Source organism: Chelonia mydas, chromosome 1 (genome assembly GCF_015237465.2).
Source record: "Chelonia mydas isolate rCheMyd1 chromosome 1, rCheMyd1.pri.v2, whole genome shotgun sequence".
NCBI lineage: Eukaryota > Metazoa > Chordata > Testudines > Cheloniidae > Chelonia > Chelonia mydas.
Genome location: NC_057849.1, coordinates 259,102,823 through 259,116,040, shown reverse-complemented (window position 1 = coordinate 259,116,040; position 13,218 = coordinate 259,102,823). Strand labels below are relative to the sequence as shown.

The 13,218-nt window shown below is 41.6% G+C and overlaps 1 protein-coding gene across 6 annotated transcripts in view; it reads left to right on the top strand.

Annotated features, from left to right (window-relative positions):
* The window catches only part of TCF20 (transcription factor 20), a 211,665-nt gene that overhangs the window by 109,667 nt on the left and 88,780 nt on the right, over positions 1 to 13,218 (top strand). The window contains exon 2 of one of the 6 annotated variants that reach the window (XM_043544413.1): positions 265 to 379. The exons of the other annotated variants lie outside the window; for them this stretch is intronic. The gene's annotated coding sequence lies outside the window, so the exon portion shown is untranslated. The remainder of the gene's footprint in view (positions 1 to 264; positions 380 to 13,218) is intronic. 6 annotated transcript variants of the gene reach the window in all.

The following is a 13,218-nucleotide window of genomic DNA, read 5'->3' as shown; positions in this document are numbered from 1 at the left end:
TTACGCAACTTTTCTTCCAAGTCTTTGAAAGGATGTTCAGGTTTGTTTAATCTATTTAAAAGTAACATCATCGGTTAATTCAATTTCACTCATGATGTCTTGGTTCTGTTAGTTCTCCAGATATCTATAGTCTTCAAGAAAAACAGGGATGGATAAGACTTGTTTTTTTTCCCTAAAGCAGAAACAAATCCTTTCATGTCTCCTTTCATGCCTTTATACATTATTAAAAAGAAAAGCAGGTCCTATTATTTTTTTCCTTCGCAGGTCATCTTTAACTAAAGCCCTTGCAGAACTAAATGACAATGGGTGCTCTTCTTGGAGGGCCACTTCGTAGAATTTGTACTACACAATTCCTGTTGCTCTTGTTGCAGCTTGAAAGGTTACTATCTGAAATGAGGGTATAATATGTAATCGCCTCAGAGGGTTTCATACTGCTTGCTTGATTTCCCTATAATGTGAGACTGTTGGGTATATCTAGGCATTTGTAGCTGGCTCATGCATATCTCTAGGGTGGCTTTTCAATTAGAATGTATATTTTAGAAAAAATCTTTAAACTAGTTCAAGTAAACTTGATGCTTATGAAAGGCACTGGACTAAGAGTTTGAGCAATAAATCTTTTAGATAAACAAAACAACCCTGGCTTTCCACCACCATCACCTAACAGAGTCGGCAGTGCTAGTTTCTCCAGCACCATTGTGCTTCTGACCTGATCATGAGAGGATTTATTTTTATGCTGTTTAGTCCTACGTTTGGCCTTTTCTAATGCTGAAATGTTACGGGCCATGCAAGGATCTAAGTAGACTGCTGACTACTGCCAGCTGCAGTAGTGGCTTTTGTGATTTAGACTTTATCCACAAGTAGTTACTGAATTGAAATCAACCATCTCTTCTCATTCAAGTTGTCAAGCTGTCATCAATGGCAGTATTTTAATCACAATTATTCCATGTTGGATTTAAGTCTTTTTGAAAATTTTACTGTTTTAGATGTGGACTTTTTTGTAATACTTTGGTAAATATGGCTTAAAACGATCTAAAATATTTTAGAACGGTTTTGTTTTGATATCCCTTTTCAAGAGAACTTTTATATAATGATTTTATGAAGTAAAGAGTTAATTATATGGGGAGCTAAGCAGAATCTAAACCATGGGCTGTGTACATATCCCTCTTAAACAATGTTGCTACTGTGAAGAACGAGCACAACATTCCCTACTTTTGACATCTTGAATGGCTGTGTACAACTTAGCTGACTTTTCTCAACCCTAAACTGCAGTACCCCTTACTCTCCTAGTCCTGGCTTCCCTCGCAGCTCTCCTGTTGGACCACAGTCTTGACCTATAGTATCCTGTGTTGTTCTGGTCCTAAACTTCCATGGACAATTTGCCAGTACATCTCCATGCTAGTTTGCAGAGCCTGGCTGTTCCACTCCTTGCTCTCTTGAGCTGATCCTGTCAATTATATTAATTTGCTGTGGTTTTGTAACATCCAGGGTTGAGTACTAAGTTGAAACTTGCCAAGTTGCTATGAGTGATCTAAACACTAACCCAATATGTACTTGGAACATGGACTCAGTGACTCTTTCAAGAATTTCCCCCCCTGCACTCGAAAAAATAGAGGAGTGCTGCAGAGACAGTATGCTGAACTCTGAGGGTGCAGTGTTCCTTGTGTCTGCTTGGTGAGTGTAGGTATAGAAAGTAGAAAAGCTTGTGGTCTCAGAGAACTTTTTCCAGGAAGAATAGTGTCTGCAATTCAGGCTTTAGAGTTGGGTGGTGCTCATTGGGGATGTGTGGGAGAGTGGATGGAATGTGAACAATTTATTATTAATCTAAATCTAGAAATACTTTAGCATGAGAACATTCATTACATTATCGTATCATGTTATGTAGTCTTGTCTTGGTATAGTTGCAAATGCATTGTTTTCTATGTAAGCTGATTTTCTTCTTGTTTTCCTCTTTCTGTGTAGTGTGTTTTTACAGTTACCAAAATAACTTAAAAAATCAGTGTAAATAAAGCCATGAAGACTTAAGGCTGAGGCTGACCACTCATCCTAAATTCATTCTGTTTTTCTTGAATGGGGCAAAAATTGTTTGATTCTATGGGGGGAAAAATAACACTGCCCATCTTAACTTGCTCTCCCTCAAACCGGAGTAAGAAATGCTAGAGGGACTGGCAAGCACCTGCTTATGAGATTGTTTAATGGCAGTGAATATGGGACACCTTCCCTTCACTTTTGTTCCGCTAGGTTAGTGGGGAGGGTGAGGAAAGAGTTGAAAGGTTCTTCTTCTCCCTAAGGGCTTTGTTTGAAATCTGTTGAGACTCAATCTGTCCTAGAATAGTTGTTCCATTTGAAAAACCCTGATATTTTACTTGGCTGTGTTTCAAATATAGCAAGTGGAAAGAAACAAGTAAGGTGACTCTTCCTCTCTCCATTCCGTCCCCGTGGGTGGGGGTGTGTGTGTGTGTGTGTGTATATATCTATCTATCATAATGTCACACACATGATTACTTGATGTAAGGGTTTTATCATCCTGGATTAAGGTGTCACATTACTGCTGTGTGTCAAATCCACTGTACAGGCCCTCAAGATGAGTGTCAATAATAGGTATGTACAACGCCAGAATATACTCTTTTCTGCAACTGCTTTCCCTTTCTCATCCCCTATATTTTTTTTTTTCTTGTCCCACTTCCCCACACAAAATAATTTTCATTATTCTCCAGATTCTCCTCACTGCTTTGACTGTGGGTAGGGATTATTTTACCCCTCCTTTTTTTTAGCATCCTGGCTTCTGCAGTTTTGGAGTAAGTGTGGTGGCCGTTCCCTTCTGCTCCTTCCTCCACCTTTTTTTTTTTTTTTTTGAGGGGGTCCCCCTAATCACTAACTTCAGGGCTTCCTCTGCTCACACATTCTAAGCCACAGAAAGAACTTGACATGATTCTTGTCAGTTTCATTTAGAAACCTGTGGACAGCTATGAAACTGACAAGAATCTGCTCAGTCTTACTCTTCTGCACTTTGGACTTACAAGCTCCAATTTTGTTTTGTTGGCCTTGCTGAGGAAGCAAAACTTATTTTTTTTGGTTGGGGAGGGTTGGCTGGAAAAGCAAAGATGTATAACATGAACAGGTGTAGGTATCCAACACTAAAAACTTATTTTTTTTGGTTGGGGAGGGTTGGCTGGAAAAGCAAAGACGTATAACATGAACAGGTGTAGGTATCCAACACTAAAATAGTGAAGAGATTAACTAGAAGCTCCTCCGAGCAGGAATATGAGGCCTAATTGAAAGCCTATTTAAGTCAGTGAAAAGGTACCCATTGACTTAAGTGGACATTGAATCAGGCTCGCAGAGAGCAGGCAGGGAGAAGAAGCTCACCCTCATAGACTTATAGATATTAAGGTCAGAAGGGACAATTATGATCATCTAGTCTGACCTCCTGCACAATGCAGGCCACCGAATCTCACCCACCCACTCCTGCAATAGACCTATCACCTATGTCTGAGCTATTGAAGACCTCAAATCATGGTTTAAAGACTTCAAGATGCAGAGGATCCTCCAGCAAGTGACCCATGTCCCATGCTGCAGAGGAAGGTGAAAAACCCCCAGGGCCTCTGCCAATCTACCCTAGAGGAAAATTCCTTCCTGACCCCAGATATGGTGATCAGCTGAACCCTGAGCATGTGGACAAGATGCACCAGCCAGATACCCAGGAAAGAATTCTCTGGAGGAACTCAGATCCCACCCTGTCATAAATATAAAGGGAAGGCTAACCACTTTTAAATCCCTCCTGGCCAGAGGAAAAAACCCTTTCACCAGTAAAGGGTTAAGAAGCTAAAGATAACCTCGCTGGCACCTGACCAAAATGACCAATGAGGAGACAAGATACTTTCAAAGCTGGAGGGGGCGGGGGGAGGGGAACAAAGGGTTCTCTCTGTCTGTGTTGTTGTTTTTTTTTGCCTGGACCAGAGCAAGAATGCAGGTCAGAACTCCTGTAAAGGGCTAATAAGCAGTCTAGTTAGATATGCGTTAGATTCTGTTTTGTTTAAATGGCTGATAAAAATAAGTTGTGCTGAATGGAATGTATATTCCTGTTTTTGTGTCTTTTTGTAACTTAAGGTTTTGCCTACAGGGATTCTCTATGTTTTGAAACTGATTACCCTGTGAGGTATTTACCATCCTGATTTTACAGAGGTGATTCTTTTACTTTTTCTTCAATTAAAATTCTTCTTTTAAGAACCTGATTGCTTTTTCATTGTTCTTAAGATCCAAGGGTTTGGGTCTGTGTTCACCTATGCAAATTGGTGAGGATTTTTATCAAATCTTCCCCAGGAAAGGGGGTGTAGGGCTTGGTGGTGGCAGCAATAAAGCAATAAATCAACAATAAAGTAGGGTTTGGGAGGATTTTTGGGGGAAAGACGTTTCCAAGTGGGCTCTTTCCGTGTGTGTGTGTGTGTGTGTGTGTATATATATATATATATATATATATATATATATATTTGTTAGACGCTTGGTGGTGGCAGCAATAAAGTCCAAAGGCAAAAGGTAAAATAGTTTGTACCTTGGGGAAGTTTTAACCTAAGCTGGTAAAAATAAGCTTAGGGGGTTTTTCATGCAGGTCCCCACATCTGTACCCTAGAGTTCAGAGTGGGGAAGGAACCTTGACACACCCCATCTAACATTCCATCTCAGGCCATTGGGCCTATTTACCATGAATAGTTAAAGATCAATTAATTGCCAAAATCATGTTATCCCATCATACCATCTCCTCCATAAACTTATTGAGTTTAATCTTGAAGCCACATAGGTCTTTTGCCCCCACTTCTTCCCTTGGAAGGCTATTCCAGAATTTCACTCCTCTGGTGGTTAGAAACCTTTGTCTAATTTCAAGTCTAAACTTCCCGATGGCCAGTTTATGTCCATTTGTTCTTGTGTCCGCATTGGTACTGAGCTTAAATAATTCCTCTCCCTCTCCCGTATTTATCCCTCTGATATATTTATAGAGAGCAATCATATCTCCCCTCAACCTTCTTTTGGTTAGGCTAAACAAGCCAAGCTCCTTGAGTCTCCTTTCATAAGACAGGTTTTCCATTCCTCCCATCATCCTAGTAGCCGTTCTCTGTACCTGTTCTAGTTTGAATTCATCCTTCTTAAACATAGGAGACCAGAACTGCACACAGTATTCCAGATGAGGTCTCACCAGTGCCTTGTATAATGGTAGTAACACCTCCTTATCTCTACTGGAAATACCTACCCTTTCTGCAGCTCAGTGAGAAAGGAGGATCTGGAAGCTCTTAAGCTATGGCTATACTAGTGAGCATACAGCGGCGCAGCTGCACGGATGTAGCTGTGCCGCTGTAAATTCTCTTGTGTAGCCGTTCTAAGCTGACTGGAGAGAGATCTCCTGTTGACTTAATTAACCTACCCTCAGCAAGCGGCGGTAGCTATGTCGGCAGAAGAAGCTCTACTGACGACCTAGTGCTGTCCACACCGGTGCTTAGGTCAGTGCAATTTAGGTCACTTGGTGGCTTATTCACACCTCTGAGCGACATTACTTATACTGACAAGTGGTAGTGTATACATACCCCTAGTCAGAAAGGAGGAATTGGGAAATTAATTATCTTGCTTACACACAAGGAATATTTCTGCTAACCAAGAGGCTTTGTTAGGGCTTGTCTACACATAGTTATTCCCAATTCCATGGATGGGCACTTTTATTCCAGAATTAGAGTCCACACATGGAGTTAATTAGGAATAGCTCTATATGTAGACCAGCCTTAGTTAAGGACTGCTTATTTTTGTTTTTTTCTTCTTGCCACTGCCTCTCACTTGAATTTAGGCTTCTAGATAAGAGATTGAAGTGCATGACATCCATGGAAGCATTCTCTGAAATGCTTCCCCTTCCACACGCAGGGTCAGTTAGACAGAACTGCAGGGTATCAATGCATGTATGAGACGATGGTGTAGGGAGGAGGGGTTTAGGTTTATTAGGAACTGGGGAACCGTTTGGGAAAGAAGGACCCTATACAGAAAGGATGGGCTCCACCAAAGCCAAAACAGAACCAGATTGCTGGGATGTAAAATTAAAAGGGTCATAGAGGAGTTTTTAAGCTAAGGACTGTGGGAAAGCCAACAGGTGAAGAGGAGTGCACAGTTTGGACAGACATGTTCTTTAGGGGAGGCTTTATTAAAGGGGATATGTGACATTCCCCTGGTGTTATCTGGACCGGTGGTCTGCTAGGTCACTCCAATCCTTGACCCTGGGAGCCAGCCTTACCCTGCTCTGCTGTGAGAACCCCCACTCCCGGGCTGTTCACCTACAGCCTCTGGCATGTAAGCTGGTCCCAGCTACATGAGTGAGCACTTTTGTCCAGCAACTGCTTGGATTGTGCAACTGAATAACACTAGCCGATATGTCCGGTCTCAGACACAACCCTAGGAACCTCTGTCTTGCAGTGTCCAGTTATGTCCGCTGGATGCTGCAAGCTTGTATGAGTTCATCAATTTAACAAAGAAATTGGTATGTACCAGGCTTGTTATCCCAAGAGGAGTCTCTGACCTGCTTCAAACCAAACGCGCTGCTTCAGGTAGAATAAACAAACAAATTTATTAACTACAAAACATTGACTTACAATCACTTAAAATCTAAGCACAAGAAGTCAGATTTGGTCAAATGAAATAAAAGCAAAATGTATTCTAAGCTGATCTTAACGCTTTCAGTGCCCTTACAAACTCAGATGCTTCTCACCACAGGCTGGCTGGTTACTTTTTAGTCAGGCTCTCCCCTTTGATCAGTGCTTCAGTCACTTGGTGGCGGTGTCTGTAGATGGAGGTGGAAGAGAGAGAGAGCATGGCAAACATCTCTCCCTTTTACCATGTCCTTTCTTCCCCTTGGCTTTTTGTCCTCCCCACCCCCCATTTCAGAGTCAGGAGAGCATTACCTCATCGTAGTCCCAAACTGACCAACGGGATGGGGGTGTCTCACTTGAGAGTCCAACATATCTTTTCTTGCTGCCTAGGCCAGAGTCCTTTGTTCCTGTGAGGCTGGGCTGGGTTTGTGCCATATGTGCCCTGATGAGGTGTGAACAGCCCCTCTGCTTCTGGAGAGTTTTGCCTGGGCTTGTTTTAGGCTATGAGGGCACATTTTCAGTCTCATAACTATATGTATGAAATTACAACCTATAACATTACTATAATAACAATGCTCGGTGCATCATGAGCCTTCCAAAGACACCTGACATGACAAACTTTGCATTGGATACCACACAATCATATTATAAGGATGCACATGGGGGTGCAGGGTGTTCGCCTGAGATACAGAGTGTCACAGGATACTATATATCCTACTAAAGAGGAAAGGAGAGAAGTTAGTAAAGTACACATAGGAATGGAAAAGAAACCGATGAAAGAGTTCCATTCAATTATATCACATAATGGCAGACAATTAAAAAATGACAAATTTTGTAAGTGTTTGTATACAAATGCTAGAAGCCTAAATACCAAGATAGGTCAATTTGAGTGCCTGATATTAAAAGAGGATCTTGATATAATAGGCATTGCAGAAGCTTGGTGGAATGATAATCAATGGGACATGGTAATACTGAGGCATAAAATATATAGGAATGACAGAGTAGGTTGTGCTAATGAGGGAATGATGCTATATGTGAAGAAGGCATAGTAAAAATCTTAAATAAATCAAACAGTACCATAGAGTCTCAATGGCTAGAAACTACATGCTTGAATAATACGAGTATAGCACTAGGAATATGCTGCTGACCACCTGACTAGGATAAGAATGACTGTAAAATGCTCAGGGAAATTAGAGAGGCTACAAAAACAGAAAACCAAATAATAATGGGGGATTTCAGCTATACCTGTGTTGACCAGGAACATGTCCCCTCAGGATGGATGCAGAGATAAAATTTCTAGACACCATTAATGACCCTTCTTGGGGCAGCTAATCCTGGAACCCACAATGGGAGAGGCAGTTCTTGGTTTAGTCTGAAGTTGTGCATGGGATATGGTATAAGAGGTGACTATAGCTGAACCATAATGTATTTAACATCCTTGTAGGGGGAAAAAATACCAATGAAACCCACCACAAAACAAAAGTGAGGAAGCTATGGAAATTAGAAGGAACAGTCACGAGTGACATGCCTGCAAGCTGTATGGAAACGTTTTAAAAACACCTTAATAGAGGCTCAAACTAAATGTGTAGCCCAAATTAAAAAACATATTAAGAGGACCAAAAAATGCCACCGTGGCTAAACAACAGAGTAAAAGAAGACATTAGAGGCAAAAAGTCATCTTTTAAAAATTGGAAGTCAGACTCTACTGAGGAAAATGGAAAGGAACATAAACTCTGGCAAGTCAAGTGTAAAGCTATAATTAGGCAGGCCAAAAAAGACTTTGAAGACCAAATAACAAGACACACCAACTAACAAGACACACAAACTAACAGCGAAACTTTTTCTTAGTACATCAGAAGCAGGAAGCCTGCCAAACAATTACTGGGTCCACTGTACGATCAAGGCACAAAGGAGCACTCAAGGAAGACAAGGCCATTGCGGAGAAGCTACATTAACTCTTTGCATTGGTCTTCACTGCAGTGGATGTGAGGGAGATTCCCACACCTGAGCCATTTGTTTAGATGACAGAGCTGAGTAACTTTTTTTGATTGAGGTGTCAGTAGGGGAAGTTTTGGAACAAATCGATAAATTAAACAGTATGTAGTCACCAGCACCAGATGGTATTCACCTAAAAGTTCTGAAGGAACTCCAATACGAAACTGCAGAACTACTAACTGTGGTATGTAACCTATTGCTTAAATCAGCTTCTGTATCAGATGACTGGAGGATAACTAATGTGATGCCAATTTTTTTAAAAGGTTCCTGAGGCCATACTGGCAATCACAGGCCCATAAGCCTAACTTCAGTACCAGGCAAATTGGTTGAAACTGTAGTAAAGAGCAGAATTACAGGAAACATAAATGAACACAATTTGTTGGGGAAGAATCAACATGGCTTTTGTAAGTGAAAATCATGCCTCACTAATCTATTAGAATTGTTTGAGGCAGTCAACAAACATGTGGACAAGGGTGATCCAGTGGAGATAGTACACTTAATCTTTCAGAAAGCCCTTGAGATGGTCTCTCACTAAAGGCTCTTAGGCAAGCTAAGCAATCATGGAATAAGAGTGAAGGTTCTCTCATGGATCAATAGCTGGTTAAAAGTCAGGAAACAAAGGGGAGGAATAAATAGTTTTCACAATGAAGAGAGGTAAATAGTCGGGTTTCACAGGGATCTGCATTGGAACTAGTGCAGTTCAACATATTCATAAATTATCTGGAAAAAGGGGTAATCAGCAATATCAGTAAAAATTTGCAGACAATGCAAAATGACTCAAGATAGTTAAGTCCAAAGCAGACTAAAGAGTTACAAAGGGATCTCACAAAACTGGGTGACTGGGCAACAAAATGGTAGATGAAATTCAGTGTTGATAAATGCAAAGTAATGCACGCTGGTAAACATCCCAACTATACATACAAAATGATGGGGTTTAAATTAGCTATTTCCACCCAAGAAAAAGATCTTGGAGTCATTGTGGATGGTTCTCTGAAAACATCTGCTCAGTGTGCAGCAGCAGTCAAAAAAGCTAACAGAATATTAGGAACCATTAGGAAAGGGATAGGTAATAAGACAGCAAATATCATAACACCCTTATATATATTCATGGTATGCCCACACCTTGAATACTGCATGCAATTCTGGTCACCCCATTTCAAAAAAGTATATTAGAAATGGAAAAGGTACAGCGAAAGGCAACAAAACTTATTAGGGGGTATGGAACTGCTTCCATATGAGGAGAGATTAAAAAGACAGGGACTTGTCAGTTTGGAAAAGAGTCAGCTATGGGGTGTCTATGGTAGAGGTCTATAAAATCGTGAATGGTGTGGAGAAATTGAATAAGGAAGTGTTATTTACCCTTTCACATAACACAAGAACCTGAGGTCACTCAAAGACTTCATAGGCAGCAGATTTAAAACATATCAAATGAAGTACTACTTCACACAATGCCCAGTCAATCTGTGGAATTCATTGCCAGGGGATATTGTGAAGGCCAAAAGTATAAAGAAAGATTCAAAAAAGAATTAGATAAATTCATGGAGGATAGGTCCATCAATGGCTTATTAGTCAAGATGGTCAGGGATGCAACTCCATGCTCTGGGTGTCCTAAACCTCTAACTGCCAGAAGCTGGTAGTGGATGATGGGATGGATCACTCAATAATTGCACTGTAATGTTTGTTCTCTATAATGCATCTGACATAGGCCACTTCTGTTCTTGTGTTGAGGCAAGGTAGTTAATCAATTTTTCCTTGATGCCTGGGGCTGTATAAGGAAGTGGGGAGAAGCACTGCTGCCTCTTCATGTTCCCTGTTCTAACAAGCCCCTAGGATCTTCCACTGTGCCTACATCACTTGTTCTCAAACTTTTCTCTGCTGTAGCCCGCCTGAAGCTCCAGGGGCTCTTCACTCCACCTTCTGGCCGGTGACTGCAGGAGGATAGGGCAGGGGCAGGGGGGCCAACAGCTTGCCCTCTCAGGAGGGGATGGGAGAAGAGAAGGAGTTTGAGTTCTGATTGGTTGCTCCTTCCATGGAGAAGGTTGGCTGTCCGCCTCACTGGCCCATCAGAAGGTGGCTTCCCCCATTTTAGTTTTTAAAAAAATTCTGTGGCACACCTGTTGGGCCTGATGGGGCACCAGTTGGAAAACACTGCCCTACCTCGTAATGAGGGTATGATGATATACTCCTTATCCATGCTCTTCATATTTGCTTTTTGGACTAGGCTGAAAAAAGCCCTGGTCCTCACGAATGGTCCCTCTATTTTTTTTCCAATGTATGGAATGAATGACTCTCAGAGCTCAAGTCTAAAACCTGTGGACCTGACTTTCAGAAGTCAGCTCTTGTTGATTTCACGTGAAGTCCTAAGTATCTGGCACTTCTGAAAATCATGCCCAATGAGCACAGTCTCTCCCATTCTTATTTCCTTTCCACTTACTTACCAATTTATCATTCCTCTCCATTGACTGAGGCTTGGAATACACTTACAACTAATATTGGTGCAGCTATGTTGGTCAGGGATATGTAAAATCCACATCCCTGACTTGCATAGCTATGCCGACAGAACCCCCAGTGTAGATGCGGCTTTGCAAACAGAAGAGTGCTGCTTTCAGTATAGCTAATGTTTTTTCGTGAGGTGGTATTGCTACACCGACAGAAAAAAGGCTTCTATCCATGTATACTCATCTATACTAGGGGGCTGTGCTGATATAGGGTTTATGGTGTGGACATATCTTGTCCCATTCTCTTTCCTCTTGTTTTCCATACCTCTGATTATTACCTCCCTTCTACCACTCACTCTTTCACTGTCTTCCTTGACAGATCTTCTGTCTGAGTGAGAGAAGATGAGCATACTGCTCATGGGAAACCTGCAGCATGAGTTTAGGATGGTCAGATTACTTTGGTCACTCCTTGTACATTGGACCAGGGTAAAGAAACCTCTGTGCAGGGGTGGGTGTGTTTTTAAAGTGGGCAGGATACAGTATTTTGTTTCTTAGTGCCCTTGTTTTTTTCCCCCTCATTCCTGTTACCTAAAGCCACAGCCTGGCTTAAACTATTATGGAGCTTCTTTTGAGTGTAAGTTGTGCAGTATTTAAAATGTGTATACACAGACCTGCTCTAGCTTCTGATTGAGCAGTGGACTTAGACAGTGGAGTGAGATAGGAAGCCAGAAGAAGGACGGCATGTGCGGGAGCACAGAGAACTGGAGGATGCATGTGGAAAGCAGGAGTGCAGAGGGGAAAAAACTGAGGGAAACATGGCTGGCAGAGAAAGATGGAGTCTTTTTTATTAATGTTTAAAATATTTTAAACATTTAAGTTTTGAGATGAAACTTTTAATCAGTTCACCTGGACCCCCATCTGCAATATTATGTCACACTACCACAGTTGCACTCTGTTCTCACATTTCACAGTATCAAAATTCTTCAAGAGCCTTCTTCACACCCTCCAGTCAGAGACCCAACTCTCATGGGACCTCAGTGTCCTTCTCACGCATCTTCTAAATTGTTGTCCGAGTGCTCAATATATTACCTTACCATCGGATCAGTATGGAGGGTCACTTCACTCCAAGCTCTTCTGGCTGGACTGCCTTATACATATTTTCACTGGGACAAAGTAGTGATGAAACCACACCTCAAATTCCACCCTAAGGTGGTCTCAGAATTCCACCTGAACCAATCTATTACCCTGATGGTATTCATCTCAAAGGGACACTCAGTGTTTGGAGAAGACAAGCTCCATACTCTGGAGGTTTCCAGAGCCTTCTTTAGGCCTGTTGAGATAATAGAGTTTTTTAAGCTCTCTTCCCACCTCTTTGTGGCCATATTAGGCACATTAAAAGGTCAGATTATCTCATTGCAGAGAATCTCTTGCTGTGTGGAAATATAGGGATTACCGCTATCAGCTGGCTGTTGAGCCTCTCCCTCAGAATGTCAAGGCACACTTCCCCAGGGCATAGGCCTAATCTTCTGCCTGCTTCAGAAATGTGCCAGTCTTTAAAATATGCAAAGCAGTTACATGAAGCAACCTGCTAACTATGCACTTGACAGGGTAGCCAGGATAGATGCAAAGTTCAGGAGAGCGGTAGTTCAATCGGTTTGATATAGCTATAACTCTTCACTCCTAACATCCAGGGAGGATATTGCTTGCCAGTCATCTACAGTGGGATCCACACTGACCCCTAAGAACAGAGAACAGTTTACTTTCTGGTAAACTGGTTCTTTGAGATGGTGTCATTAGTGTGAATCCCACAAGCTACCCTATATTTCTGCTTTTTGGAGGTCTTAGCAGTATGGGCTTTTGAGTTGCGAGGGAACTGAGACTGGTTGATTTGCACACATTCTTTTAATAAAGTAGTAGTGACCATCATACTTTAAAGATTAGTGTAGATAATTTCCAGTCAACCAATTGGGTGGACCACCATAAACTTGACTATGGACCACTAGTAGTCTTCATCTCATGGGTTGAGAGCCACTGACAACTAATATAGTTACTGGTATAACGTTGCAAAATCTACATAGCTTACATAAACCTACAATCAATAGACATATTACAGGTCAGTCATTGCAGTTAATATACTTTTTTCCCTCCAACATATCACTGTCTGAGAA